Here is an 18,728-nt window from a genome sequence, read left to right as displayed (position 1 = left end):
CAGCATGCATGGGTGGCAGGGGATTCGATGTGGGGTTGAGTGCCTGTGTCCCGGTGTACCAACAAGAATGCACTCTCGGCAATTTGGGGGTGTGTCCAGAAATATGTCCAGGTAGCCTAGTCTCAGTGCCCGCATTGAAAGGCCCTACAGTCTGAACACGCATGCCGTCGTCATGGAGCCCTGACCTCCTGTCCTCCCACGACATGGGGGATGACACCTGGCATCTTCCTTCAGCCCCATGCAAAATTTCACTGAGGGGCTGTTGACGTAGGCTCTAGGCTCCCAGTCTCCATGACCCATGATGTCTGACCAAAGCACAGAAATCTGACTGCCCAAGGACACCTTGCAGAGCATCTGTGTGAATGCCACGTACCCTGAGACTGTAGCTACTACTACAGCTCAGGGGTCCTTGGCACAAGGTTCACCTCCACCCTAACCAGAAAAGTTTCCCAGAGAACTACAGAGTAAGGTGAACTTGGCACTAGGGCAGATTCGGCCCAGCGCACCCTCGAATCGGAGCAGAATTCAAGGCATGCGTCTCTTCCTGCCAGTCAGTCTACTCATTGGGCGGCCTCTGACAGAAAGTAAGGATGGGACTTGGACTTCCTCACGTACCAGGATCCAGGGGTCAGTCCCACAGAAACAGGTCCCTTTCCTGGCCAGATTATCCTCACATCCACACCCTGTAGGGACCAGGCTACTGACCACAGCCTACAGAAAGCTCCCATAATGCAGGGCGTGGTCCACATTGGACTCATCCTGCCCCAAGGGTCACTCACCCAAATCTGAAGCCTCCAAGGCCTCGGCACACACAGGGACAATCCTCAAGCAGGAACACCCACAGGATGACGGTGGGCAAAATGACCGCGTGCACACAGATCACTAAGGATGCTTTCATGAAGACTTCAGAAGACCTGTCAGGGGAAGACCCTGGATGCCACAGGTCTCTGCCATAGCGCCATGGGAGCTGCTGGCTCCTACATTGAGTCAGCCTGGATATTCCACCCAATGACCAATCTCTACCAGAACCATGGGCCTCCAAGCTTGATGCTCCATTGCCAGGGGGCCAACACATTGGTGCTATCAGGGCCGGCTGACTGGCCCCAACCTTAGGGAGCCTAGGTAATTCCAGGCCCAGGGGACAAATGGCGGCCAAGGGGCATGTGCACACACCACATAACAACCCACAGGGCTGGTTGCTTGGCCTCTCTTATTGCAACTCTTCAAGGCACCAAAGATACCCTTGGGGAGTCCTTCTACTGGCAGCAGGCCACCAAGGACACAAAGGTCACCTCTCACTGAGCCTCCCAGGCACAAGCAATGCCCTCTCCTCTGTACCCAGCTGAGGGCAGCTTCAAAAGGACCACACTATGTATCAGTGAGAACAGAACGACAGTGCCTGCAGCCTCAGCAGACATAACATCCCAGGCAATCACACTGCGCTTTTCCTCACCTGCCCAACCATTCGCCTCTGGGGCTCTGGTCAACCTGCAGGAGCAATGCAGGCCTGTGACCACAACACAGTCCATGGCGACCTCCAAGACTCAAGCATGTGACGGGACTTGCAACTCAGGAACTGCCAAGGGCAGAAATGAGGCCTATTAACTTTCACAACTGCCACCGTTCCCCTAGGTCTCTGCAGCCGCTGCAGCCCACAGGGTACTCAGCAATCTCACCAACCCAAAGGGCCGCAATGGCGAGGGCCTCAGATCTCACCTGGGCCTCCAGTCAGACACCACAGAAGCTTCCTTGCGTCACAATCGACATCACGAGAGCCCCAATTAGTACATTTGCAGCAGGAACCAGGACAAAATGCACCGCTCGGAGAGAAGACCTCACTGTCCGATGCCAGGATCTACTGCGACACCTACCACCACTGGACAAGCCGGATGCCTCTTCTGCTCCTCAGTGCCCTTCACCATGGAACCCACATTCCAAGAAGGCCGCTCGAACATCTGTACACGGCCTACCCGCAGATGGGAGCCTCGCAAATGGTGGGGACCTGGCTCCTACTTGCTTGTGTGTGACGCAGTCAGAGAAGCCCTCTTGCTAACCAGTCCCACCCTCAACCCCAAGGGAGGCAACGTGCTGGACCTCAGTTTCGATGAGGAGACGGTAGTGAGTTCTCACTCATTTTGTTCAGATTTCCAAGGAATGCATGAGAGGGTGTCATCATCGATCCGAGCACGTGCTGGCTGGCTCCCCACCTCCACAGGGCAGGCAGCGCCGCTCCAAGGAGGAGCCACTGACCTGGGAGTCCTCCAGCAGCAGGGGCAACTCAGAGTTCACAGGCTTCTCAGCAAGAGGAACGGTCCCTCCATACGTACAGCCACTCAGGCAGTGCCAGGAAACCTGAAATTCACGACACGTCTTGGGGCAGGAGAAGCCGTACCGTGCTCGGTGATCCAAAAAGACCTGGCACCACCCTGGGCCGCCACACTTCTTGCCGGACTCCCTTGCACCTCGAGCCGCCGCCTCATGGGCGGACCTTCGTCTCCTGGGTCATGGACAGCCATATCTGGCAACTGCACCTGACAAGGGGACAGAAAGCACAGGAACACTTGAGATGTGGACTTGGGCTCTCACTGAGGAACACTGATGCAGAGCTTTCACTGGGGAAAGGCCTGTATCTGCAACCCAACTACATCCATCCCTTACAGACAACTGGTGACCTACCGTTCAAAAGAGTGCAGCAAATTAAGCTCAAGGTCATGTGGGTGTCTTTCTGACTCAGCATGCATGGGTGGCAGGGGATTCGATGTGGGGTTGAGTGCCTGTGTCGCGGTGTACCAACAAGAATGCACTCTCGGCAATTTGGGGGTGTGTCCAGAAATATGTCCAGGTAGCCTAGTCTCAGTGCCCACATTGAAAGGCCCTACAGTCTGAACACGCATGCCGTCGTCATGGAGCCCTGACCTCCTGTCCTCCCACGACATGGGGGATGACACCTGGCATCTTCCTTCAGCCCCATGCAAAATTTCACTGAGGGGCTGTTGACGTAGGCTCTAGGCTCCCAGTCTCCATGACCCATGATGTCTGACCAAAGCACAGAAATCTGACTGCCCAAGGACACCTTGCAGAGCATCTGTGTGAATGCCACGTACCCTGAGACTGTAGCTACTACTACAGCTCAGGGGTCCTTGGCACAAGGTTCACCTCCACCCTAACCAGAAAAGTTTCCCAGAGAACTACAGAGTAAGGTGAACTTGGCACTAGGGCAGATTCAGCCCAGCGCACCCTCGAAGAGGAGCAGAATTCAAGGCATGCGTCTCTTCCTGCCAGTCAGTCTACTCATTGGGCGGCCTCTGACAGAAAGTAAGGATGGGACTTGGACTTCCTCACGTACCAGGATCCAGGGGTCAGTCCCACAGAAACAGGTCCCTTTCCTGGCCAGATTATCCTCACATCCACACCCTGTAGGGACCAGGCTACTGACCACAGCCTACAGAAAGCTCCCATAATGCAGGGCGTGGTCCACATTGGACTCATCCTGCCCCAAGGGTCACTCACCCAAATCTGAAGCCTCCAAGGCCTCGGCACACACAGGGACAATCCTCAAGCAGGAACACCCACAGGATGACGGTGGGCAAAATGACCGCGTGCACACAGATCACTAAGGATGCTTTCATGAAGACTTCAGAAGACCTGTCAGGGGAAGACCCTGGATGCCACAGGTCTCTGCCATAGCGCCATGGGAGCTGCTGGCTCCTACATTCAGTCAGCCTGGCTATTCCAACCAATGACCAAACTCTACCAGAACCATGGGCCTCCAAGCTTGATGCTCCATTGCCAGGGGGCCAACACATTGGTGCTATCAGGGCCGGCTGACTGGCCCCAACCTTAGGGAGCCTAGGTAATTCCAGGCCCAGGGGACAAATGGCGGCCAAGGGGCATGTGCACACACCACATAACAACCCACAGGGCTGGTTGCTTGGCCTCTCTTATTGCAACTCTTCAAGGCACCAAAGATACCCTTGGGGAGTCCTTCTACTGGCAGCAGGCCACCAAGGACACAAAGGTCACCTCTCACTGAGCCTCCCAGGCACAAGCAATGCCCTCTCCTCTGTACCCAGCTGAGGGCAGCTTCAAAAGGACCACACTATGTATCAGTGAGAACAGAACGACAGTGCCTGCAGCCTCAGCAGACATAACATCCCAGGCAATCACACTGCGCTTTTCCTCACCTGCCCAACCATTCGCCTCTGGGGCTCTGGTCAACCTGCAGGAGCAATGCAGGCCTGTGACCACAACACAGTCCATGGCGACCTCCAAGACTCAAGCATGTGACAGGACTTGCAACTCAGGAACTGCCAAGGGCAGAAATGAGGCCTATTAACTTTCACAACTGCCACCGTTCCCCTAGGTCTCTGCAGCCGCTGCAGCCCACAGGGTACTCAGCAATCTCACCAACCCAAAGGGCCGCAATGGCGAGGGCCTCAGATCTCACCTGGGCCTCCAATCAGACACCACAGAAGCTTCCTTGCGTCACAATCGACATCACGAGAGCCCCAATTAGCACACTTGCAGCAGGAACCAGAACAAAATGCACCGCTCTGAGAGAAGAACTCACTGTCCGATGCCAGGATTTACTGCGACACCTACCACCACTGGACAAGCCGGATGCCTCTTCTGCTCCTCAGTGCCCTTCACCATGGACCCCACATTCCAAGAAGGCCGCTCGAACATCTGTGCACGGCCCACCCGCAGATGGGATCCTCGCAAATGGTGGGCACCTGGCTCCTACTTGCGTGTGTGTGACGCAGTCAGAGAAGGCCCCTTGCTAACCAGTCCCAACCTTAACCCCAAGGGAGGCAACGTGCTGGACCTCAGTTTCGATGAGGAGACGGTAGTGAGTTCTCACTCATTTTGTTCAGATTTCCAAGGAATGCATGAGAGGGTGTCGTCATCGATCCGAGCACGTGCTGGCTGGCTCCCCACCTCCACAGGGCAGGCAGCGCCGCTCCAAGGAGGAGCCAGTGACCTGGGAGTCCTCCAGCAGCAGGGGCAACTCAGAGCCCCCAGGCTTCTCAGCAAGAGGAACGGTCCCTCCATACATACAGCCACTCAGGCAGTGCCAGGAAACCTGAAATTCACGACACGTCTTGGGGCAGGAGAAGCCGTACCGTGCTCGGTGATCCAAAAAGACCTGGCACCACCCTGGGCCGCCACACTTCTTACCGGACTCCCTTGCACCTCGAGCCGCCGCCTCATGGGCGGACCTTCGTCTCCTGGGTCATGGACAGCCATATCTGGCAACTGCACCTGACAAGGGGACAGAAAGCACAGGAACACTTGAGATGTGGACTTGGGCTCTCACTGAGGAACACTGATGCAGAGCTTTCACTGGGGGAAGGCCTGTATCTGCAACCCAACTACATCCATCCCTTACAGACAACTGGTGACCTACCGTTCAAAAGAGTGCAGCAAATTAAGCTCAAGGTCATGTGGGTGTCTTTCTGACTCAGCATGCATGGGTGGCAGGGGATTCGATGTGGGGTTGAGTGCCTGTGTCCCGGTGTACCAACAAGAATGCACTCTCGGCAATTTGGGGGTGTGTCCAGAAATATGTCCAGGTAGCAAAGTCTCAGTGCCCGCATTGAAAGGCCCTACAGTCTGAACACCCATGCCGTCGTCATGGAGCCCTGACCTCCTGTCCTCCCACGACATGGGGGATGACACCTGGCATCTTCCTTCAGCCCCATGCAAAATTTCACTGAGGGGCTGTTGACGTAGGCTCTAGGCTCCCAGTCTCCATGACCCATGATGTCTGACCAAAGCACAGAAATCTGACTGCCCAAGGACACCTTGCAGAGCATCTGTGTGAATGCCACGTACCCTGAGACTGTAGCTACTACTACAGCTCAGGGGTCCTTGGCACAAGGTTCACCTCCACCCTAACCAGAAAAGTTTCCCAGAGAACTACAGAGTAAGGTGAACTTGGCACTAGGGCAGATTCGGCCCAGCGCACCCTCGAATCGGAGCAGAATTCAAGGCATGCGTCTCTTCCTGCCAGTCAGTCTACTCATTGGGCGGCCTCTGACAGAAAGTAAGGATGGGACTTGGACTTCCTCACGTACCAGGATCCAGGGGTCAGTCCCACAGAAACAGGTCCCTTTCCTGGCCAGATTATCCTCACATCCACACCCTGTAGGGACCAGGCTACTGACCACAGCCTACAGAAAGCTCCCATAATGCAGGGCGTGGTCCACATTGGACTCATCCTGCCCCAAGGGTCACTCACCCAAATCTGAAGCCTCCAAGGCCTCGGCACACACAGGGACAATCCTCAAGCAGGAACACCCACAGGATGACGGTGGGCAAAATGACCGCGTGCACACAGATCACTAAGGATGCTTTCATGAAGACTTCAGAAGACCTGTCAGGGGAAGACCCTGGATGCCACAGGTCTCTGCCATAGCGCCATGGGAGCTGCTGGCTCCTACATTGAGTCAGCCTGGATATTCCACCCAATGACCAATCTCTACCAGAACCATGGGCCTCCAAGCTTGATGCTCCATTGCCAGGGGGCCAACACATTGGTGCTATCAGGGCCGGCTGACTGGCCCCAACCTTAGGGAGCCTAGGTAATTCCAGGCCCAGGGGACAAATGGCGGCCAAGGGGCATGTGCACACACCACATAACAACCCACAGGGCTGGTTGCTTGGCCTCTCTTATTGCAACTCTTCAAGGCACCAAAGATACCCTTGGGGAGTCCTTCTACTGGCAGCAGGCCACCAAGGACACAAAGGTCACCTCTCACTGAGCCTCCCAGGCACAAGCAATGCCCTCTCCTCTGTACCCAGCTGAGGGCAGCTTCAAAAGGACCACACTATGTATCAGTGAGAACAGAACGACAGTGCCTGCAGCCTCAGCAGACATAACATCCCAGGCAATCACACTGCGCTTTTCCTCACCTGCCCAACCATTCGCCTCTGGGGCTCTGGTCAACCTGCAGGAGCAATGCAGGCCTGTGACCACAACACAGTCCATGGCGACCTCCAAGACTCAAGCATGTGACGGGACTTGCAACTCAGGAACTGCCAAGGGCAGAAATGAGGCCTATTAACTTTCACAACTGCCACCGTTCCCCTAGGTCTCTGCAGCCGCTGCAGCCCACAGGGTACTCAGCAATCTCACCAACCCAAAGGGCCGCAATGGCGAGGGCCTCAGATCTCACCTGGGCCTCCAATCAGACACCACAGAAGCTTCCTTGCGTCACAATCGACATCACGAGAGCCCCAATTAGTACATTTGCAGCAGGAACCAGAACAAAATGCACCGCTCTGAGAGAAGACCTCACTGTCCGATGCCAGGATCTACTGCGACACCTACCACCACTGGACAAGCCGGATGCCTCTTCTGCTCCTCAGTGCCCTTCACCATGGAACCCACATTCCAAGAAGGCCGCTCGAACATCTGTACACGGCCCACCCGCAGATGGGAGCCTCGCAAATGGTGGGGACCTGGCTCCTACTTGCTTGTGTGTGACGCAGTCAGAGAAGCCCTCTTGCTAACCAGTCCCACCCTCAACCCCAAGGGAGGCAACGTGCTGGACCTCAGTTTCGATGAGGAGACGGTAGTGAGTTCTCACTCATTTTGTTCAGATTTCCAAGGAATGCATGAGAGGGTGTCGTCATCGATCCGAGCACGTGCTGGCTGGCTCCCCACCTCCACAGGGCAGGCAGCGCCGCTCCAAGGAGGAGCCACTGACCTGGGAGTCCTCCAGCAGCAGGGGCAACTCAGAGTTCACAGGCTTCTCAGCAAGAGGAACGGTCCCTCCATACGTACAGCCACTCAGGCAGTGCCAGGAAACCTGAAATTCACGACACGTCTTGGGGCAGGAGAAGCCGTACCGTGCTCGGTGATCCAAAAAGACCTGGCACCACCCTGGGCCGCCACACTTCTTGCCGGACTCCCTTGCACCTCGAGCCGCCGCCTCATGGGCGGACCTTCGTCTCCTGGGTCATGGACAGCCATATCTGGCAACTGCACCTGACAAGGGGACAGAAAGCACAGGAACACTTGAGATGTGGACTTGGGCTCTCACTGAGGAACACTGATGCAGAGCTTTCACTGGGGAAAGGCCTGTATCTGCAACCCAACTACATCCATCCCTTACAGACAACTGGTGACCTACCGTTCAAAAGAGTGCAGCAAATTAAGCTCAAGGTCATGTGGGTGTCTTTCTGACTCAGCATGCATGGGTGGCAGGGGATTCGATGTGGGGTTGAGTGCCTGTGTCCCGGTGTACCAACAAGAATGCACTCTCGGCAATTTGGGGGTGTGTCCAGAAATATGTCCAGGTAGCCTAGTCTCAGTGCCCGCATTGAAAGGCCCTACAGTCTGAACACGCATGCCGTCGTCATGGAGCCCTGACCTCCTGTCCTCCCACGACATGGGGGATGACACCTGGCATCTTCCTTCAGCCCCATGCAAAATTTCACTGAGGGGCTGTTGACGTAGGCTCTAGGCTCCCAGTCTCCATGACCCATGATGTCTGACCAAAGCACAGAAATCTGACTGCCCAAGGACACCTTGCAGAGCATCTGTGTGAATGCCACGTACCCTGAGACTGTAGCTACTACTACAGCTCAGGGGTCCTTGGCACAAGGTTCACCTCCACCCTAACCAGAAAAGTTTCCCAGAGAACTACAGAGTAAGGTGAACTTGGCACTAGGGCAGATTCAGCCCAGCGCACCCTCGAAGAGGAGCAGAATTCAAGGCATGCGTCTCTTCCTGCCAGTCAGTCTACTCATTGGGCGGCCTCTGACAGAAAGTAAGGATGGGACTTGGACTTCCTCACGTACCAGGATCCAGGGGTCAGTCCCACAGAAACAGGTCCCTTTCCTGGCCAGATTATCCTCACATCCACACCCTGTAGGGACCAGGCTACTGACCACAGCCTACAGAAAGCTCCCATAATGCAGGGCGTGGTCCACATTGGACTCATCCTGCCCCAAGGGTCACTCACCCAAATCTGAAGCCTCCAAGGCCTCGGCACACACAGGGACAATCCTCAAGCAGGAACACCCACAGGATGACGGTGGGCAAAATGACCGCGTGCACACAGATCACTAAGGATGCTTTCATGAAGACTTCAGAAGACCTGTCAGGGGAAGACCCTGGATGCCACAGGTCTCTGCCATAGCGCCATGGGAGCTGCTGGCTCCTACATTCAGTCAGCCTGGCTATTCCAACCAATGACCAAACTCTACCAGAACCATGGGCCTCCAAGCTTGATGCTCCATTGCCAGGGGGCCAACACATTGGTGCTATCAGGGCCGGCTGACTGGCCCCAACCTTAGGGAGCCTAGGTAATTCCAGGCCCAGGGGACAAATGGCGGCCAAGGGGCATGTGCACACACCACATAACAACCCACAGGGCTGGTTGCTTGGCCTCTCTTATTGCAACTCTTCAAGGCACCAAAGATACCCTTGGGGAGTCCTTCTACTGGCAGCAGGCCACCAAGGACACAAAGGTCACCTCTCACTGAGCCTCCCAGGCACAAGCAATGCCCTCTCCTCTGTACCCAGCTGAGGGCAGCTTCAAAAGGACCACACTATGTATCAGTGAGAACAGAACGACAGTGCCTGCAGCCTCAGCAGACATAACATCCCAGGCAATCACACTGCGCTTTTCCTCACCTGCCCAACCATTCTCCTCTGGGGCTCTGGTCAACCTGCAGGAGCAATGCAGGCCTGTGACCACAACACAGTCCATGGCGACCTCCAAGACTCAAGCATGTGACAGGACTTGCAACTCAGGAACTGCCAAGGGCAGAAATGAGGCCTATTAACTTTCACAACTGCCACCGTTCCCCTAGGTCTCTGCAGCCGCTGCAGCCCACAGGGTACTCAGCAATCTCACCAACCCAAAGGGCCGCAATGGCGAGGGCCTCAGATCTCACCTGGGCCTCCAATCAGACACCACAGAAGCTTCCTTGCGTCACAATCGACATCACGAGAGCCCCAATTAGCACACTTGCAGCAGGAACCAGAACAAAATGCACCGCTCTGAGAGAAGTACTCACTGTCCGATGCCAGCATTTACGGCGACACCTACCACCACTGGACAAGCCGGATGCCTCTTCTGCTCCTCAGTGCCCTTCACCATGGACCCCAAATTCCAAGAAGGCCGCTCGAACATCTGTGCACGGCCCACCCGCAGATGGGATCCTCGCAAATGGTGGGCACCTGGCTCCAACTTGCGTGTGTGTGACGCAGTCAGAGAAGGCCCCTTGCTAACCAGTCCCAACCTTAACCCCAAGGGAGGCAACGTGCTGGACCTCAGTTTCGATGAGGAGACGGTAGTGAGTTCTCACTCATTTTGTTCAGATTTCCAAGGAATGCATGAGAGGGTGTCGTCATCGATCCGAGCACGTGCTGGCTGGCTCCCCACCTCCACAGGGCAGGCAGCGCCGCTCCAAGGAGGAGCCAGTGACCTGGGAGTCCTCCAGCAGCCGGGGCAACTCAGAGCCACCAGGCTTCTCAGCAAGAGGAACGGTCCCTCCATACGTACAGCCACTCAGGCAGTGCCAGGAAACCTGAAATTCACGACACGTCTTGGGGCAGGAGAAGCCGTACCGTGCTCGGTGATCCAAAAAGACCTGGCACCACCCTGGGCCGCCACACTTCTTACCGGACTCCCTTGCACCTCGAGCCGCCGCCTCATGGGCGGACCTTCGTCTCCTGGGTCATGGACAGCCATATCTGGCAACTGCACCTGACAAGGGGACAGAAAGCACAGGAACACTTGAGATGTGGACTTGGGCTCTCACTGAGGAACACTGATGCAGAGCTTTCACTGGGGGAAGGCCTGTATCTGCAACCCAACTACATCCATCCCTTACAGACAACTGGTGACCTACCGTTCAAAAGAGTGCAGCAAATTAAGCTCAAGGTCATGTGGGTGTCTTTCTGACTCAGCATGCATGGGTGGCAGGGGATTCGATGTGGGGTTGAGTGCCTGTGTCCCGGTGTACCAACAAGAATGCACTCTCGGCAATTTGGGGGTGTGTCCAGAAATATGTCCAGGTAGCAAAGTCTCAGTGCCCGCATTGAAAGGCCCTACAGTCTGAACACCCATGCCGTCGTCATGGAGCCCTGACCTCCTGTCCTCCCACGACATGGGGGATGACACCTGGCATCTTCCTTCAGCCCCATGCAAAATTTCACTGAGGGGCTGTTGACGTAGGCTCTAGGCTCCCAGTCTCCATGACCCATGATGTCTGACCAAAGCACAGAAATCTGACTGCCCAAGGACACCTTGCAGAGCATCTGTGTGAATGCCACGTACCCTGAGACTGTAGCTACTACTACAGCTCAGGGGTCCTTGGCACAAGGTTCACCTCCACCCTAACCAGAAAAGTTTCCCAGAGAACTACAGAGTAAGGTGAACTTGGCACTAGGGCAGATTCGGCCCAGCGCACCCTCGAATCGGAGCAGAATTCAAGGCATGCGTCTCTTCCTGCCAGTCAGTCTACTCATTGGGCGGCCTCTGACAGAAAGTAAGGATGGGACTTGGACTTCCTCACGAACCAGGATCCAGGGGTCAGTCCCACAGAAACAGGTCCCTTTCCTGGCCAGATTATCCTCACATCCACACCCTGTAGGGACCAGGCTACTGACCACAGCCTACAGAAAGCTCCCATAATGCAGGGCGTGGTCCACATTGGACTCATCCTGCCCCAAGGGTGACTCACCCAAATCTGAAGCCTCCAAAGCCTCGGCACACACAGGGACAATCCTCAAGCAGGAACACCCACAGGATGACGGTGGGCAAAATGACCGCGTGCACACAGATCACTAAGGATGCTTTCATGAAGACTTCAGAAGACCTGTCAGGGGAAGACCCTGGATGCCACAGGTCTCTGCCATAGCGCCATGGGAGCTGCTGGCTCCTACATTGAGTCAGCCTGGATATTCCACCCAATGACCAATCTCTACCAGAACCATGGGCCTCCAAGCTTGATGCTCCATTGCCAGGGGGCCAACACATTGGTGCTATCTGGGCCGGCTGACTGGCCCCAACCTTAGGGAGCCTAGGTAATTCCAGGCCCAGGGGACAAATGGCGGCCAAGGGGCATGTGCACACACCACATAACAACCCACAGGGCTGGTTCCTTGGCCTCTCTTATTGCAACTCTTCAAGGCACCAAAGATACCCTTGGGGAGTCCTTCTACTGGCAGGAGGCCATCAAGGACACAAAGGTCACCTCTCACTGAGCCTCCCAGGCACAAGCAATGCCCTCTCCTCTGTACCCAGCTGAGGGCAGCTTCAAAAGGACCACACTATGTATCAGTGAGAACAGAACGACAGTGCCTGCAGCCTCAGCAGACATAACATCCCAGGCAATCACACTGCACTTTTCCTCACCTGCCCAACCATTCTCCTCTGGGGCTCTGGTCAACCTGCAGGAGCAATGCAGGCCTGTGACCACAACACAGTCCATGGCGACCTCCAAGACTCAAGCATGTGACAGGACTTGCAACTCAGGAACTGCCAAGGGCAGAAATGAGGCCTATTAACTTTCACAACTGCCACCGTTCCCCTAGGTCTCTGCAGCCGCTGCAGCCCACAGGGTACTCAGCAATCTCACCAACCCAAAGGGCCGCAATGGCGAGGGCCTCAGATCTCACCTGGGCCTCCAATCAGACACCACAGAAGCTTCCTTGCGTCACAATCGACATCACGAGAGCCCCAATTAGCACACTTGCAGCAGGAACCAGGACAAAATGCACCGCTTGAGAGAAGAACTCACTGTCCGATGCCAGGATCTACTGCGACACCTACCACCACTGGACAAGCCGGATGCCTCTTCTGCTCCTCAGTGCCCTTCACCATGCACCCCACATTTCAAGAAGGCCGCTCGAACATCTGTACACGGCCCACCCGCAGATGGGAGCCTCGCAAATGGTGGGGACCTGGCTCCTACTTGCGTGTGTGTGACGCAGTCAGAGAAGCCCTCTTGCTAACCAGTCCCACCCTCAACCCCAAGGGAGGCAACGTGCTGGACCTCAGTTTCGATGAGGAGACGGTAGTGAATTCTCACTCATTTTGTTCAGATTTTCCAAGGAATGCATGAGAGGGTGTCGTCATCGATCCGAGCACGTGCTGGCTGGCTCCCCACCTCCACAGGGCAGGCAGCGCCGCTCCAAGGAGGAGCCAGTGACCTGGGAGTCCTCCAGCAGCCGGGGCAACTCAGAGCCACCAGGCTTCTCAGCAAGAGGAACGGTCCCTCCATACATACAGCCACTCAGGCAGTGCCAGGAAACCTGAAATTCACGACACGTCTTGGGGCAGGAGAAGCCGTACCGTGCTCAGTGATCCAAAAAGACCTGGCACCACCCTGGGCCACCACACTTCTTGCCGGACTCCCTTGCACCTCGAGCCGCCGCCTCATGGGCGGACCTTCGTCTCCTGGGTCATGGACAGCCATATCTGGCAACTGCACCTGACAAGGGGACAGAAAGCACAGGAACACTTGAGATGTGGACTTGGGCTCTCACTGAGGAACACTGATGCAGAGCTTTCACTGGGGGAAGGCCTGTATCTGCAACCCAACTACATCTATCCCTTACAGACAACTGGTGACCTACCGTTCAAAAGAGTGCAGCAAATTAGGCTCAAGGTCATGTGGGTGTCTTTCTGACTCAGCATGCATGGGTGGCAGGGGATTCGATGTGGGGTTGAGTGCCTGTGTCCCGGTGTACCAACAAGAATGCACTCTCGGCAATTTGGGGGTGTGTCCAGAAATATGTCCAGGTAGCCTAGTCTCAGTGCCCGCATTGAAAGGCCCTATAGTCTAAACACGCATGCCGTCGTCATGGAGCCCTGACCTCCTGTCCTCCCACGACATGGGGGATGACACCTGGCATCTTCCTTCAGCCCCATGCAAAATTTCACTGAGGGGCTGTTGACGTAGGCTCTAGGCTCCCAGTCTCCATGACCCATGATGTCTGACCAAAGCACAGAAATCTGACTGCCCAAGGACCCCTTGCAGAGCATCTGTGTGAATGCCACGTACCCTGAGACTGTAGCTACTACTACAGCTCAGGGGTCCTTGGCACAAGGTTCACCTCCACCCTAACCAGAAAGTTTCCCAGAGAACTACAGAGTAAGGTGAACTTGGCACTAGGGCAGATTCGGCCCAGCGCACCCTCGAATAGGAGCAGAATTCAAGGCATGAGTCTCTTCCTGCCAGTCAGTCTACTCATTGGGCGGCCTCTGACAGAAAGTAAGGATGGGACTTGGACTTCCTCACGTACCAGGATCCAGGGGTCAGTCCCATAGAAACTGGTCCCTTTCCTGGCCAGATTATCCTCACATCCACACCCTGTAGGGACCAGGCTACTGACCAAAGCGTACAGAAAGCTACCATAATGCAGGGTGTGGTCCACATTGGACTCATCCTGCCCCAAGGGTCACTCACCCAAATCTGAAGCTTCCAAGGCCTCGGCACACACAGGGACAATCCTCAAGCAGGAACACCCACAGGATGACGGTGGGCAAAATGACCGCGTGCACACAGATCACTAAGGATGCTTTCATGAAGACTTCAGAAGACCTGTCAGGGGAAGACCCTGGATGCCACAGGTCTCTGCCATAGTGCCATGGGAGCTGCTGGCTCCTACATTCAGTCAGCCTGGCTATTCCAACCAATGACCAAACTCTACCAGAACCATGGGCCTCCAAGCTTGATGCTCCATTGCCAGGGGGCCAACACATTGGTGCTATCAGGGCCGGCTGACTGGCCCCAACCTTAGGGAGCCTAGGTAATTCCAGGCCCAGGGGACAAATGGCGGCCAAGGGGCATGTGCACACACCACATAACAACCCACAGGGCTGGTTGCTTGGCCTCTCTTATTGCAACTCTTCAAGGCACCAAAGATACCCTTGGGGAGTCCTTCTACTGGCAGGAGGCCATCAAGGACACAAAGGTCAACTCTCACTGAGCCTCCCAGGCACAAGCAATGCCCTCTCCTCTGTACCCAGCTGAGGGCAGCTTCAAAAGGACCACACTATGTATCAGTGAGAACAGAACGACAGTGCCTGCAGCCTCAGCAGACATAACATCCCAGGCAATCACACTGCACTTTTCCTCACCTGCCCAACCATTCTCCTCTGGGGCTCTGGTCAACCTGCAGGAGCAATGCAGGCCTGTGAGCACAACACAGTCCATGGCGACCTCCAAGACTCAAGCATGTGACAGGACTTGCAACTCAGGAACTGCCAAGGGCAGAAATGAGGCCTATTAACTTTCACAAATGCCACCGTTCCCCTAGGTCTCTGCAGCCGCTGCAGCCCACAGGGTACTCAGCAATCTCACCAACCCAAAGGGCCGCAATGGCGAGGGCCTCAGATCTCACCTGGGCCTCCAATCAGACACCACAGAAGCTTCCTTGCGTCACAATCGACATCACGAGAGCCCCAATTAGCACACTTGCAGCAGGAACCAGGACAAAATGCACCGCTTGAGAGAAGAACTCACTGTCCGATGCCAGGATCTACTGCGACACCTACCACCACTGGACAAGCCGGATGCCTCTTCTGCTCCTCAGTGCCCTTCACCATGCACCCCACATTCCAAGAAGGCCGCTCGAACATCTGTACACGGCCCACCCGCAGATGGGAGCCTCGCAAATGGTGGGGACCTGGCTCCTACTTGCGTGTGTGTGACGCAGTCAGAGAAGCCCTCTTGCTAACCAGTCCCACCCTCAACCCCAAGGGAGGCAACGTGCTGGACCTCAGTTTCGATGAGGAGACGGTAGTGAATTCTCACTCATTTTGTTCAGATTTTCCAAGGAATGCATGAGAGGGTGTCGTCATCGATCCGAGCACGTGCTGGCTGGCTCCCCACCTCCACAGGGCAGGCAGCGCCGCTCCAAGGAGGAGCCAGTGACCTGGGAGTCCTCCAGCAGCCGGGGCAACTCAGAGCCACCAGGCTTCTCAGCAAGAGGAACGGTCCCTCCATACATACAGCCACTCAGGCAGTGCCAGGAAACCTGAAATTCACGACACGTCTTGGGGCAGGAGAAGCCGTACCGTGCTCGGTGATCCAAAAAGACCTGGCACCACCCTGGGCCGCCACACTTCTTGCCGGACTCCCTTGCACCTGGAGCCGCCGCCTCATGGGCGGACCTTCGTCTCCTGGGTCATGGACAGCCATATCTGGCAACTGCACCTGACAAGGGGACAGAAAGCACAGGAACACTTGAGATGTGGACTTGGGCTCTCACTGAGGAACACTGATGCAGAGCTTTCACTGGGGGAAGGCCTGTATCTGCAACCCAACTACATCCATCCCTTACAGAAAACTGGTGACCTACCGTTCAAAAGAGTGCAGCAAATTAAGCTCAAGGTCATGTGGGTGTCTTTCTGACTCAGCATGCATGGGTGGCAGGGGATTCGATGTGGGGTTGAGTGCCTGTGTCCCGGTGTACCAAGAAGAATGCACTCTCGGCAATTTGGGGGTGTGTCCAGAAATATGCCCAGGTAGCAAAGTCTCAGTGCCCGCATTGGAAGGCCATACATTCTGAACACCCATGCCGTCGTCATGGAGCCCTGACCTCCTGTCCTCACACGACATGGGGGATGACACCTGGCATCTTCCTTCAGCCCCATGCAAAATTTCACTGAGGGGCTGTTGACGTAGGCTCTAGGCTCCCAGTCTCCATGACCCATGATGTCTGACCAAAGCACAGAAATCTGACTGCCCAAGGACACCTTGCAGAGCATCTGTGTGAATGCCACGTACCCTGAGACTGTAGCTACTACTACAGCTCAGGGGTCCTTGGCACAAGGTTCACCTCCACCCTAACCAGAAAAGTTTCCCAGAGAACTACAGAGTAAGGTGAACTTGGCACTAGGCCAGATTCGGCCCAGCGCACCCTCGAATAGGAGCAGAATTCAAGGCATGAGTCTCTTCCTGCCAGTCAGTCTACTCATTGGGCGGCCTCTGACAGAAAGTAAGGATGGGACTTGGACTTCCTCACGTACCAGGATCCAGGGGTCAGTCCCATAGAAACTGGTCCCTTTCCTGGCCAGATTATCCTCACATCCACACCCTGTAGGGACCAGGCTACTGACCACAGCCTACAGAAAGCTACCATAATGCAGGGTGTGGTCCACATTGGACTCATCCTGCCCCAAGGGTCACTCACCCAAATCTGAAGCCTCCAAGGCCTCGGCACACACAGGGACAATCCTCAAGCAGGAACACCCACAGGATGACGGTGGGCAAAATGACCGCGTGCACACAGATCACTAAGGATGCTTTCATGAAGACTTCAGAAGACCTGTCAGGGGAAGACCCTGGATGCCACAGGTCTCTGCCATAGCACCATGGGAGCTGCTGGCTCCTACATTCAGTCAGCCTGGCTATTCCAACCAATGACCAAACTCTACCAGAACCATGGGCCTCCAAGCTTGATGCTCCATTGCCAGGGGGCCAACACATTGGTGCTATCAGGGCCGGCTGACTGGCCCCAACCTTAGGGAGCCTAGGTAATTCCAGGCCCAGGGGACAAATGGCGGCCAAGGGGCATGTGCACACACCACATAACAACCCACAGGGCTGGTTGCTTGGCCTCTCTTATTGCAACTCTTCAAGGCACCAAAGATACCCTTGGGGAGTCCTTCTACTGGCAGCAGGCCACCAAGGACACAAAGGTCACCTCTCACTGAGCCTCCCAGGCACAAGCAATGCCCTCTCCTCTGTACCCAGCTGAGGGCAGCTTCAAAAGGACCACACTATGTATCAGTGAGAACAGAACGACAGTGCCTGCAGCCTCAGCAGACATAACATCCCAGGCAATCACACTGCGCTTTTCCTCACCTGCCCAACCATTCTCCTCTGGGGCTCTGGAAAACCTGCAGGAGCAATGCAGGCCTGTGACCACAACACAGTCCATGGCGACCTCCAAGACTCAAGCATGTGACAGGACTTGCAACTCAGGAACTGCCAAGGGCAGAAATGAGGCCTATTAACTTTCACAACTGCCACCGTTCCCCTAGGTTTCTGCAGCCGCTGCAGCCCACAGGGTACTCAGCAATCTCACCAACCCAAAGGGCCGCAATGGCGAGGGCCTCAGATCTCACCTGGGCCTCCAATCAGACACCACAGAAGCTTCCTTGCGTCACAATCGACATCACGAGAGCCCCAGTTAGCACACTTGCAGCAGGAACCAGGACAAAATGCACCGCTCTGAGAGAAGAACTCACTGTCCGATGCCAGGATCTACTGCGACACCTACCACCACTGGACAAGCTGGATGCCTCTTCTGCTCCTCAGTGCCCTTCACCATGGACCCCACATTCCAAGAAGGCCGCTCGAACATCTGTACACGGCCCACCCGCAGATGGGAGCCTCGCAAATGGTGGGGACCTGGCTCCTACTTGCGTGTGTGTGACGCAGTCAGAGAAGCCCTCTTGCTAACCAGTCCCACCCTCAACCCCAAGGGAGGCAACGTGCTGGACCTCAGTTTCGATGAGGAGACGGTAGTGAGTTCTCACTCATTTTGTTCAGATTTTCCAAGGAATGCATGAGAGGGTGTCGTCATCGATCCGAGCACGTGCTGCCTGGCTCCCCACCTCCACAGGGCAGGCAGCGCCGCTCCAAGGAGGAGCCAGTGACCTGGGAGTCCTCCAGCAGCAGGGGCAACTCAGAGCCCCCAGGCTTCTCAGCAAGAGGAACGGTCCCTCCATACGTACAGCCACTCAGGCAGT

At 55.7% G+C, this 18,728-nt stretch overlaps 7 non-coding genes across 7 annotated transcripts; all 7 read right to left on the bottom strand.

Annotated features, from left to right (window-relative positions):
* Window positions 1–2,090: 2,090 nt before the first annotated feature.
* On the bottom strand, window positions 2,091–2,182 carry LOC122707099. Its single transcript, XR_006344623.1, has one exon. It is a non-coding gene; the product is annotated as a small nucleolar RNA SNORD116 (small nucleolar RNA).
* A 2,639-nt stretch (window positions 2,183–4,821) lies between these two features.
* Window positions 4,822–4,913, bottom strand: LOC122707119. The gene has a single exon (XR_006344642.1). It is a non-coding gene; the product is annotated as a small nucleolar RNA SNORD116 (small nucleolar RNA).
* Window positions 4,914–7,552: 2,639 nt separating this feature from the next.
* Window positions 7,553–7,644, bottom strand: LOC122707118. The gene has a single exon (XR_006344641.1). It is a non-coding gene; the product is annotated as a small nucleolar RNA SNORD116 (small nucleolar RNA).
* A 2,639-nt stretch (window positions 7,645–10,283) lies between these two features.
* On the bottom strand, window positions 10,284–10,375 carry LOC122707117. Its single transcript, XR_006344640.1, has one exon. It is a non-coding gene; the product is annotated as a small nucleolar RNA SNORD116 (small nucleolar RNA).
* Window positions 10,376–13,013: 2,638 nt separating this feature from the next.
* On the bottom strand, window positions 13,014–13,106 carry LOC122707187. Its single transcript, XR_006344708.1, has one exon. It is a non-coding gene; the product is annotated as a small nucleolar RNA SNORD116 (small nucleolar RNA).
* Window positions 13,107–15,743: 2,637 nt separating this feature from the next.
* On the bottom strand, window positions 15,744–15,836 carry LOC122707185. Its single transcript, XR_006344707.1, has one exon. It is a non-coding gene; the product is annotated as a small nucleolar RNA SNORD116 (small nucleolar RNA).
* A 2,639-nt stretch (window positions 15,837–18,475) lies between these two features.
* LOC122707178 lies at window positions 18,476–18,568 on the bottom strand. Its single transcript, XR_006344700.1, has one exon. It is a non-coding gene; the product is annotated as a small nucleolar RNA SNORD116 (small nucleolar RNA).
* Window positions 18,569–18,728: the final 160 nt, after the last annotated feature.

Source organism: Cervus elaphus, chromosome 13, assembly GCF_910594005.1.
Source record: "Cervus elaphus chromosome 13, mCerEla1.1, whole genome shotgun sequence".
NCBI classification, from domain to species: domain Eukaryota; kingdom Metazoa; phylum Chordata; class Mammalia; order Artiodactyla; family Cervidae; genus Cervus; species Cervus elaphus.
Note: the sequence above shows the minus strand (reverse complement) of the source record. Positions and strands in the feature narration are given on the sequence as shown.